The sequence below is a fragment of the Pogona vitticeps genome, chromosome 5 (genome assembly GCF_051106095.1).
Source record: "Pogona vitticeps strain Pit_001003342236 chromosome 5, PviZW2.1, whole genome shotgun sequence".
Lineage (NCBI taxonomy): Eukaryota > Metazoa > Chordata > Lepidosauria > Squamata > Agamidae > Pogona > Pogona vitticeps.
In genome coordinates this window covers 193,666,155-193,678,357 of record NC_135787.1, presented here as the reverse complement: position 1 = coordinate 193,678,357, position 12,203 = coordinate 193,666,155, and positions in this window count along the sequence as shown.

Genomic DNA, 12,203 nt, shown 5'->3' with positions numbered 1-12,203 from the left:
GGCCTGCTGATTGCGAAGAGAGATTTAAAGCATCAGTCCTAAGAATTATGGACCGCATCCAGAAACGGCAGGGCCGCTCAGCAAAGAATTTGCTCATTTGTTTTCGGAGGCACAGGGTTGCCGTTGAGAAAGTTGTTTTCATGGCTGCGCCGGACAGATTAATCCGGGAAGAAGCAGGGAAGGAGAAACAGATTAGAGACCACACAAATGGATCTCCTGGCTTCATCTGCACAACTCAGATGTGTTTTAGACCAAAGGACGGGTGCCAAACAGGATTGTAGAGCCAGAATTGAGTGCCAGAGGAAACTGAGGGGCTACCATTAGAGACAAGAGACATTTAAACTTCGAGAAGGATGCAGAAAAACTGGAGCAGGTTTAGAAGAGGGCAAGGATCAGGGAATAGGAAAACGAGCCCTAGGAGGAAAGGCTGAAAGAATTGGGCCTGTTTAGCCTCGAGAAAAGAAGACAGAGGGGAGAGAGGATCGCACTTTTGAAATATTTGAAGGCTGTCATCCAGAGGAGGGGCAGGATCTGTCCTCCATCATCCCGGAGTGCAAGACATGCAGCAATGGACTCAAGCGACAGGATGAAAGCCAGATTTAGGCTGAATATCTGGATTCATTCTGAAATTCTGCTTAGGATACGGAGAAATGAATCCATCCATTTCGATATCTCTTTGTTTCTCATTTTCCCAATGGTTTAGATAAGTACCAAATGAAAGCCTGAATATCATTCAGTTGTTACAAACTGGTTCTTGGCATAACCCACACTGATATCCTTTAATAAAACCGGGACGGGGTAGAAATAGAAATTCTGAAAAAATAAAGATCTAGACAAACAGGTCGGTTTGTAAATGGGAAAGCTAGTTCCCTCAAACAAATGTAGAGTACTATGGCTTTCTTGCCTGCCCTTACATTAGATGGCAGTGGATTTCCTAAGTTAAAAATCAAGGCTTTTATTTATTTATTTATTTATTTATTTATTTATTTATTTATTTATTTATTTATTTATTTATTTATTTATTTATTTATTTATTTATTCATTCATTCATTCATTCATTCATTCATTCATTCATTCATTCATTTATTTATTTATTTATTTATTTATTTATTTATTTATTTAATAAATATCAACATTCTCCTAAGTAGTCACAAGTACCCTGGGAAGTTAGTTTCTGCGTATAATATAATAATATAGAAAGACCATGGTGCCCGTGGGGGGAATCTGCTCCAGCCCCCCCCATGGATGCCAAAAAATGAAGTAGTATGGAATACTATACATTGCATGGTCTCTGTCTCCCTCTAATGGCCAGGTCTGGTAAATACACATGGAAATAGGCATAAATATGTATTTCTGGGTTTGTTTGTTTTTAGTATTTTCAGACAGCAGATGAATGAATCAGCAGATACTGATCCTGTGAATAAGGGGGCCCTACTGTACAGAAAAACCCACCCCTCAGCTGCCTTTACCAACAGTCAGAAGAGCAAGAATCTAGATTTTAAATTCCTTTTATCTTCACCACTGAGTGATGCTCTATACCACTGGTTCTTAACCTTGGGTTACTCAGGAGTTTTGGACTGCAACTCCCAGAAGCCTTCACCACCAACTGTGCTGGCTGGGGTTTCTGGGAGTTGCAGTTCAAAAGCATCTGAGTAACAAAGGTTAAGAACCACTGCTCTATACCATAGAAATAAAATGGATAAATTTTAGGTTGTTTTTTTTTTAAGTGACTACATGGCACAGGGGCTGATGCGAAACAGTCCAGCCTTTTTTGTTCGCAAAGTGTTTTTTCCCCTACATTTAATTTTTTTGTTTTGTTTTGTTTTCATGCTGGAACAATTTGAGGGGGCTTTTTCCTGTATGGCTCGTTATGATATGTTTTTATAAAGATGGGGGAGGTGTTTGGGGTGTGTGTGTTTCAATGACATAGCCAGTTGGGGTGTGATGTTCAGAACTAGGGGAACAACCTCCTCCCCATCTTTCCTATCCCGATCATCCTCCAAATTTTTAAATAAAAAAACCTTACATATATGAGATTAGCTAGATCACCCTATCCTTCACCTTATTGTTGGGTCATCTTTATTATTTCCCTTATTTACAACCTGATCAATTCACCGTCAGATCAGCAGAGGTGGGACCAGTGGAAGGAAGGAAAGAAGAGGGTCTGTTGGCTCGAAAGCAAATGATTACATTGCATCCCGTATGAAGGGCGAACTCCCGAATCAATCAGCATCTCCTGTGCAAACATTGACTGTGGTTTCAAAGGACATGCAGGCTGGGAATCTATTCGCAGCAAAGCCAAACAGCTCCAATTTGATTTCAAAGGCAGCCCTGCCTCTCGGCTGAGTGTTCTTTCCTCCCTCTCTTTAGTCTGTTGGAAGCAGTCGGTGTGCTGTGGCTTTGTCGGCGATCTGTTCACAACTGTGAGTAATGAAACTTGGGCTCAATGGGCTCAAGTTCCATGAAGCCATAATTTGGCTGAATATCAGGAAAAACTTCCTAACTGTTAGAGCAGTACGACGGTGGAACCCCTGACCTCAAAGGGAGGTGGTGAGGGCTCCCATTTCTCATCCAAGAGAAATTTAGACAACCGTCCGGTGGATCTGCTTTGATTTGTATCCCTGCCTCGAGCAGGGGGTTGGACTTGATGGTCTTATGGGCTCCATCTAAATTCAATATTCCATGAAACTTTTTGTTCTCTCGTTTTTGCTCCAATCTGGCTTTCCAGGGTCATCACACCCTTCTTTAGTTTGTTGTGTGGTTTTGTTCGCTGTGTTCATACACACTGGATTGATCCCACTTTTGAAACACGTTTTACCACTACAGCCTAAATTAAAAAAAACAAGGGGGGAGGACTAGAAGCTGGTTTTGTGTGTCTCGTTTTTAAGTCCTTAAAGCAGCTAGTTGAAATCTTTTTGTTTTCATTCTTAATCCATGGATGAAAGTGATGCCTTTTCTCCTCCTTCCTTGAATGTGCATGCAAAATGTGGATTTTGTTTACGTGGCGCTGAAGAAGCAGAAAGTCACATTTTCACCCCCTCAATCCCTTTTTACTCTTAAGGAGCTCCATATTTTATTCCATTTTAGGTTCCCGGCATTTCTTAAGCACCAAAACACTGTGCACTGTTTGGATTTGGGAATGCTTATATTTATAACCCACGGAGGCGATCTCTCAGGCGCCCACCCCCTCGGTCTGGCTAATCTCCAGATGTCATGCAAACTCCTGCCCATGAAATCCTCCCGACAGCTGAGTGGATTTTTCGTGGCGCAAGGCCACTCAGAAGGCGAGCGTGTGAGCCTTCCTGTGCAGACGGAGGGGAAGTGCAGAGAGAAGGAGGAATCGAGCGTGCAAATTTTATTTGTTTACTTGTTTTGGACTGCCTTTTGCCGGGGCTGTGCTTGCCTGGGAGATTCTGGCCATTGTAGTCTAAATAAAATAGTAAATTTTCCATATCCTTGGGGAAAAAGGGATAAGGAACACCACAGTGGCATTCTTGACCACTCTCCTCTAAATGAGGCAGTCTCGGATCTGGAAAAAAAAAAAAGGAGTTGCTTAATCATTCTCACGAAAGCCTAGTTGACCTTTAATGTAACTCTAAGCCATTTTAGTTGGTCCTCGATCAAATCAAGCCGGAACTCCCTTTGGAGGCAAAAAACGTTGAAGCTGTGCCTGTCCTATTTCGGGCACCTCCTGAGAAGGCAGGGTTCTCTGGAAGAGACAATCATGTCAGGAAAGGTGGAAGGCAGCAGGAAAAGAGGAAGACCGGATACGAGATGGACAGACTCCCTCAAGGAACCCACAGGCTTCAGCCTACAAGAGCCGAGGAGGGCTGTTGAGGACAAGCCATTTTGGAGATGGCTCATTCATAGGGTTGCCAAACGTTGGAGTGTGACCTGATGGCGCACAACGACAACCCATTCTAACAAATTCCATACCCGCAAGGTTTTGAACCTTCTGTTTTAATTGCATGAAGGATACATATTTTCTTGCAGCTTTGAAAAAAAAAATTGGTAAATTTCTGTACCACTGCTCAGCATTCAGTATAAGCATTCACGGAGTAGACTAGTTGCAAGTTCCCAACTGTAGTCCACTCCTTTTCTCAAGAAATCATAAACATAACTCTTTGCAGCAACTGACTTCGATAGACTCCCGGCTTCCAGCAAACTCAGAAAAGTGAGGAAAATGCACGTGGAGCAGAGAGGAGGAGCCTCTTTGTATTCAGAGGCAGGGAAGGAATGATTGGTTGCTGCTGGATAGATTGACAGGCGTCCCCGCCCACAACAGACCCTCCTAGCTAAACCTGTTAAACGCAGCATGCGAGGTTGCCCAAGACTCCAACGTCTTTAATAAAACAAATCAAGTAAACCCTCTCTCAGGTCTTGAAGGGTGGCATCAGAAAATACCCAGCCCTATCTTTGTAGAGCTGGGACAGCAAGAAACAAAGTCTTGCCTTCCAGTCTTTTATCATGTGGGAAAAGAATGTAGAAAGGCACTGCAGAGAGAAGACGATTTTGTTATTTTGCATGAGAACTCCCAGAAGCAAAGAAAAAGAAAAAGAAAAGTATTTGTGGTTTCTTTAAGGCACGGGACTTAAAGTTTTTCCGACGGCCCGGACGGCCCTCCGTAACCGTTTGCTTACATGGATATAAATGGATTCATCTTTATAGGGCCTCAAGGCTGTTTTCGTTGAAACAAATAAACACGGCTAATAATAATCATGCGCCATCAAGTCAGTTCTTTCTTAGGACAACCCTGCCCAACGTTTTCTAACTAACAACTACCCTACTCAGAAGTGGTTTATTGTCCCCTTCTTCTGGACAAACCTTGGGACTGTGTTAAGCTGGCCCAGGGCTACCCAGGCTGGCTCTTCTGCCAGGAGGCACAGAGGGGGAATCGAACTCCCAACGGCGTCTGGCTCCGCGGCCAAATACTTATGGTTATTTCTCTGAACAATTCCCAGAATGGCGTCCTCCCCAGGGGATTCTGGCAGTTTGAGTCTAAAAATGATTGCGTTCCATATTTAGGCTCTGCCATAAATGATGCATGGGTTTAGGGGCCAGGCATTCTTCTCTGCGGTTGAGCCAGCTTTTCTTAATGTCCGGGAAAAACTGCATGGACCTAAATTTCCAGGTGTCAGAAAAGAAAATTAAAAAGGGGCTCCAGAAATGTTTCCGTCTTCGCTTTTGTGGATACCGGAATTATAAACAAGGGGCTCCAAGATCAAATCCAGCCTGAACAAGCTCGGATGGGAAAAAAATGATGAAGCTGAGGTTGTCCTATTTGGGGCACATCACGAGAAGGCGAAGGACGGACAATCGTGCTGGGAAAGGTGGAAGGCAGCAGGAAAAGAGGAGAACCAAATACGAGATGGACAGATTCCTTAAAGGAAGCCACCAGCTTGTGTTTGCAAGAGCTGAGAAAGGCAGTTGAAAATAGGACATTTTGGAGAATACTCATTCCCAGGGTCAGCCTACGTTGGAGGCAACTTGATGGCCCATAAGAATAGCAACAGCAAGCCAATAGGGCTGACATTTGAATAACCTGCTTGGGACTGTAGCTCATTGCTAAAACGTTTGGATTTAACAGCTAGTGGCTATTCTGCGACTTGTTGTCAAAGAAATTGAACATTACCTATTTCTAGAAACCAACGAACCCTTGGCATCCTAGAAAAGGTGGGGGTTGGCTTTCTTTGGACCCCAGGAACTGACACCAATTTCCAGACTGTAAACCAAGATACCAGAACAATGCAACCCTCTTCCCAAACTCACAGGTTCGAGATCAAATTTCACATCCCCAAGAAACATGCCTTTCACTTCCTATTTGACTAGTTTGACTGTCATCAGTTCTGGGTCCAAGGACCGCGGTCAGGGTAGCCCCATGCACTCGAGCCAGTTTTAGGTGATTCCGGTGCTAAATTTAGGGATCTTTCCTCCTGCACTATCGCTAAAAGAATTTCCTGAAGCAATAAACACAAGTTTTAAATGGTTCGCCTAATTCCAGAGTAGTTACTTGGGTTTACTAACCAGAAGCTCTTAAGTAAGCTGCCTTGGGTCCTTTTTTAAAGGAGTGGTAAAAAATATATTTTCAATCCATCCATAAATGTGGTCCAGACTCGGAAACACAGAGGACAGAGCGAAGAGGCAGCCATGCTGGATGGCAGAGAGAAAAGGGCCAATCTTAGTCGTCATTCTTGGAGGTCAAGGCCAGGGGCCAAAAATTCAGGTCTTGGAGGAGCCTGGCATTCCATCGCAGCAAGAAGAAACCACTGGGTGGCTACAAGGTCCGAACAGGAAGGTTTGTCAGAGAATCATGGCATTGGAAGGGAGCTTTAAGGCTACCGAGTCCAACCCTCAGTTCAATGGAAGTATCCAACTCAAAGCATATTCGACAGATACTTGTCCAATTTTCTCTTGAAGGCCTCCAGCACGGGAGGGCTCACCGCCTCCCAAGGTCATGGCTTCTGTCATACTGCTCTAACAGTTAGGAAGTTTTTTCCTGATATTCAACCTAAATCTGGCTTCCTGTCGCTTGAGTCCATTATTAGGTGTCCTGTACTCTGGGAATTGTGGTGCTGGAGGAGGCTCTTGAGAGTCCCCTGGACTGCAAGGAGAACAAACCTATCAATTCTGAAGGAAATCAACCCTGAGTGCTCACTGGAAGGACAGATCCTGAAGCTGAGGCTCCAATACTTCGGCCATCTCATGAGAAGAGAAGACTCCTTGGAAAAGACTTTGATGTTGGGAAAGTGTGAAGGCAAGAGGAGAAGGGGACGGCAGAGGACGAGATGGATGGACAGGTTCACCGAAGGGACCAACATGAATCTGACCTCACTCCGGGAGGCAGTGGAAGACAGGAGGGCCTGGCGTGCTCTGGTCCATGGGATCACGAAGAGTTGGACACGACTTAACGACTAAATAAGTCTGGGATGATGGAGGACAGATCCTGCTCCTCCTCTGGATGAAAGCCTTTCAGTTCTTTGAAAAGTGCTCTCCTCTCTCCCCTCAGTCTTCTTTTCTCCAGGCTTAAACATGCCCAGTCTTTCCTCTCAGGGCTTGGTTTCCAGCCCCGATCCTCCTCCTCGTTGCCCTCCTCTGAACTTGCTCCAGTTTGTCAGCATCCTTCTTAAATTTGCTGGTGCGGCCCCTGCGGTGTGCTTGGCATCGCCCTGAGCTTGGTTTTGAAAGAAAGACCTTTTTATTTCCCAAGATCCGATTCATTGCCCTGTCAGGGGAACAAGCAAAACAAAACGCACACACCACAAAAACAGAAGTGACCGTTTGCCCCCATCCCTCCCAGCAAGCTTTTTATCCGTCAAAGTCAACCCCTGTCAACGGGTGTGTTTTGTGTGTGTCTGCCTTACAAGGAAGGAGACATGGCCCGTTTCCTCAAATTGATGTATGGCATGTCCAATAACCGGTTTACTCTCTGTTCCCAAAGAATCACCACCGAGACTCTTGAGCAATTGCTGTTATAAGTTGTGACCTTTGTGGGGAAACAAAATCCTTTTTGGCAATGAAAACCAGCATAGGAGCTTGTTTGTGAGTCAAAGGTTCTGCAGGTAACAACACGCTAGCAAAAGCTCAAGGCAACACTGCGCTTCCACTTTTGAAGTCTCCTCCTCAGTCCTGTCTTTACTCAGAGGAAGTCATTCTGAAGATGAGCTGCTCAAGAGAGGCGTTAAGACCTTTTATCTCTTCTCTCCTAATTGATGTTTCTTTGCTACCCTTTATAGACACCAGAACGATTCCCTATTTAGATGAGTTTTTTGTCGACGCGGTGGAATTTTGTGCAAAGGGTCGGTGCGGAGTAGCTCAGCGTTCAGCCGCTCTCAGCTATTCCTATGTTACATCAGATCTTCACATCCTATCAAAGAACCCCACTAGGGGTGTGACTACACAGCGAGAAAGAGGAACATTCCCTCACTTGTGGAGTTGCACCTGGGAATTTGGGTTTCCCCAAGTGAATTGGAGTTTACTTGGCTACACATAGAGAGGAAGGAGGAACTAGACAAAACAGCCTTGTTTGCAGCTTGTTAATGTAGCTCTCCTGTAGCCCTCCTGATTTGCAGGAGGCATGGTTTCAGGAGAACCACCTTAAGAAGATGTAAACAAGGGTCACATGGCAATTTCCTCCCATTCTCTTGTTTCTCTGTCTTAATGTTGCTCTCCAGTACAGGACAACTCCCTTAATTGCCTTAATAATCTGTAAACAAGGTTTGCCTGGAAATCTCCTCCTTTCATTCCCCTCCTTTTGGTGTCTGGGTGCCTTGGTGCAACAGTGCCGGCACCAAGCTGTTTAAAAGAGAAAGAAAGAAAGAAAGAAAGAAAGAAAGAAAGGAAGGAAGGAAGGAAGGAAGGAAGGAAGGAAGGAAGGAAGGAAGGAAGGAAGGAAGAAAGGAAGGAAGGAAGGAAGGAAGGAAGGAAGGAAGGAAGGAAGGAAGGAAGGAAGGAAGGAAGGAAGGAAGAAAGAAAGAAAGAAAGAAAGAAAGAAAGAAAGAAAGAAAGAAAGAAAGAAAGAAGAGGCATTATTCTGCTCGTAGGGTATTGGGGGAGAGTAAAGTCCATGCAACCTCACACTTTTCTGCATTGGTTCAAGTGATCACTCCAATGGAATGATGGAATATATCTGGGTTTTCAAAAGTAGAAGCCCCAGCAGTGGTTTTGGGGAGAGGGTCTCTGGACTGATTTGTATTTGTTTTTACATCATGCGGACAACTGGAAAAAATGTGAACCAGCCCAGCCCAAGCCCGTAGCATTTCTGCATTATAACAGCTGGAGAGCCTAGTGGTTTAAGTATCTGGCTGCAGAGCCAGAGTTTGGGATTTTAATTCCACACCGTCCCTTTCTGGTGTTTGTTTTTGTTACCTACCGTCAAGTCGCTTCTGAGTTACCGCAATCTCCAAAATGTCCTCTTGTTAAGTGCCTTGTCCATCTCTTGCAAACTAAAGCCTGTGGCTTCCTTTAGAGAGTCCGTCCATCTTGTATTTGGCTTTCCTCTCTTTTTAGACTGCCTTCCACCTTTCCCAGCATGATTGGCTTTTCCAGAGAATCCTGCCTTCTCATGATGAGCCGAAAGTAGAACAGTCGACTTTGGGCACACCATGTGAAGTCAGGATTCTCTGGAAAAGAATAGGAGAAGCATATTTTTATATTTATAGGCCTTCTGTCATTATATTTATAATTAATAGTAAGTTTCAGAAGAAAGAGAGAATTAGGAGAAAGAAGGAATATGCAAAGTAACGTCAGCTTCCTCTTATGGGCATCACTGAGGAACAGATGGATTTGTTTTAATTATGAATTAGATGGCTATTTGGAAGACTTGAATTAATTGTGTGATTTTTTTTTCAACACAAAAGAATGCATTTTTGCTTGCTCTAGAATCGTAGAAGAATGGGACATGAAGGGGGCTGTAAGACCCTCGAATTTAACCCCTTGGTCAAGACAGGAATCCAGCTCAAAGGATATTTGCCACCAGGCTGTCCCATTTCATCTTGAAGGCCTCCAGCGTTCGACTGCTCACCATCTCCCAAGGTCACTAGTTCCATTGTCATACAGCTCTAACAGTTCAGACGGTTTTCCTAATATTCAGCCAAAATTTGGCTCCCTGTAATTTGAGCCCATTATTATGTCTCCTTCACTCTGGGATCATCAAGAACAGATCCTGCCCCTCCTCTGTACGCCTTATGCAGGGCCAGTGCCTGGCTTTTTTTTGTGCCCCAGGCGAGACTAACGACTGTACTTGCGCCCAACCCCACCCCCCAACCAAGTTTCAAGAACAGACAAATTGTAGAAAAAAAAAACAGAAAGTACAAAAGTTGAATTTGTGAAAATTGTACTTTAAAAAACTGAGAGAACAAGTCATACAGCAGTCTTCAATTTCCTTTCGCAAATACAAAACAGTTTTAGCACAGAAATCATGTCTCTTAAATGTTTCTATTTTTGCCACATAAAAATCTCATTTTGTGTGCCTTTTTAAAACATTTATTTATTTATTTTTGCATATTTTGTCACTGATTCCTTCAGGTCAAGGGCTGATGTGTCAGCATATTTAACTGATATTGTTGCCAAACCAACGAGTCTACTTTGCACCATGGTTGAACGTAAATATCTTTTTATAAGCTTGAGCTCTGAGAAACTCCGTTCACCACTAGCCACTGACACTGGAAGTGTGTGAAGGATCCTTAGAAACTTTAGGCACACGATCCAGGCGTTTTTGTTGCACTATGAAGAAAAGTACTCCTTCTGATGCCATAGACTTTGGAAGTCTTCAAGCTCTTGTATAAGTTCACAGCACAGATGTTCAGCATCAATATCTTTGTTTCCATTGTGCATCAATGATTTTTCCAAATTCTTGCAGGCCTTAAGTACATCTTCAGTACATTTTTTGTTGATCTTGTATATGTCATTGTTGTTTAGTCGTTTAGTCGTGTCCAACTCTCCGTGACCCCCCTGGACCAGAGCACGCCAGGCCCTTCTGTCTTCCACTGCCTCCCGAAGTTGGGTCAAATTCATGTTGGTTGCTTCGCAGACACTGTCCAGCCATCTCATCCTCGGTCGTCCCCTTCTCCTCTTGCCATCACACTTTCCCAACATCAGGGGCTTTTCCAGAGACACTTCTCTTCTCATGAGATGACCAAAGTATTGGGGCCTCAGCTTCAGGATCTGTCCTTCCAGGGAGCGCTCAGGGTTGATTTCCTTCAGAATGGATAGGTTTGTTCTCCTTGCAGTCCAGGGGATTCTCAAGAGCCTCCTCCAGCACCACAATTCAAAAGCATCAATTCTTTGGCGGTCAGCCTTCTTTATGGTCCAACTCTCACTTCCATACATCACTACTGTAAAAATCATAGCTTTGACTATTCAGATGTTTGTTGGCAAGGTGATGTCTCTGCTTTTTAAGATGCTGTCAAAGTTTTTCATCGCTTTCCTCCCAAGAAGCAGGTGTCTGTTAATTTCATGGCTGCTGTCACCATCTGCAGTGATCATGGAGCCAAAGAAGGTAAAATCTTGTGTTACTGTTGAGCAATCATTGCATAGGCCTCGTGAAATGCAGATACAGTGGACCCTCGACTTACAGACAGCTCCACTTACAGACTTTTCGAGTTACAGACTTCTCTGGCCGCAATATTTAAGTTCGACTTGCAGCCAGAGAATCGACCTACAGAACGGAGGGAAAAAAAACCCAAAATGGAACAAAAACGGCCGGTTATGGATTAATCGGTTTTCAATGCATTGTAGGTCAATCGAGCCTCGACCTGCAGACCTGCAGCCACCGTTCCAATACGGATTAATTCCGTAAATTGAGGGTCCACTGTACCTCCCCCCCCAGTGCTGGAGAGAGAGCCTGGCCTCCCCCCCCCCCCCGTCTGGGGCACGTTATTTTACTGCGACACCTTGGCGAAGCGGGACACACAAACTGAGCCGTTTTCCCGGCGAGGGGAGAACAAAGGCCCAAGTGAGCCAAAAATGAGGTTCGGCTCTTCGTAGCCGATGTGAAAACAAACCCACCGCAGGGCATGGAAAAGTCATCAGGCAGGAATCTGACCAAGTGGACAGGGTTTTTCTCCCCCCCCCCCTTTGGGCCCACACCCCTCCCTCCGCATCACTTTCTCTAATGAAAAAAAACAACCGTTTTCCATGTTGGTCGCTTTCCCACATTTGTCCTGATCAACCCGGGGGGTGGGGCAGGCGGGGTGGTGGAGGGTGGGGTGGGGGGGAAGCGCTGGCTTTCCCGCCGTCTGTGTCCTGGAACGGCTATAAAAACTCCTGCTACATAAAAGAAATCAAACTTTTATGTAGCATTTTTAAAAAAACAGACGTCATTGGGGACTGAGAGTCTGGCTGATGGGGAAAAATTGGTTTAGGAACACGAAAGCATGTCTCCATGACAGTCAGAGCAACTGGATCCCACTTTAAACCCCCTGGCTTCATCCTATGGGAGCATGGGATTTGTAGTTTGGTGATGGGGGGGGTCCTGTTTCTCTGCAGGGGTTCTGGGGGAATGGCCTGGACCAGTGGGTGCCAACCTGGATTCCTTCCCGAACTACAACTTCCAGAAGGCTGCCCCACCAGCTGTGCTGCCCAGGGTTTCTGGGAGTTTCAGTCCAAGAACCTCTGGGGACCTCAGGTTGAGACTCCTGATTTCTCTAGCAGAGAATTCCCAGTTCCTTTCCAAACTACAATTCCCAGGGTTCCATAGGATGAAG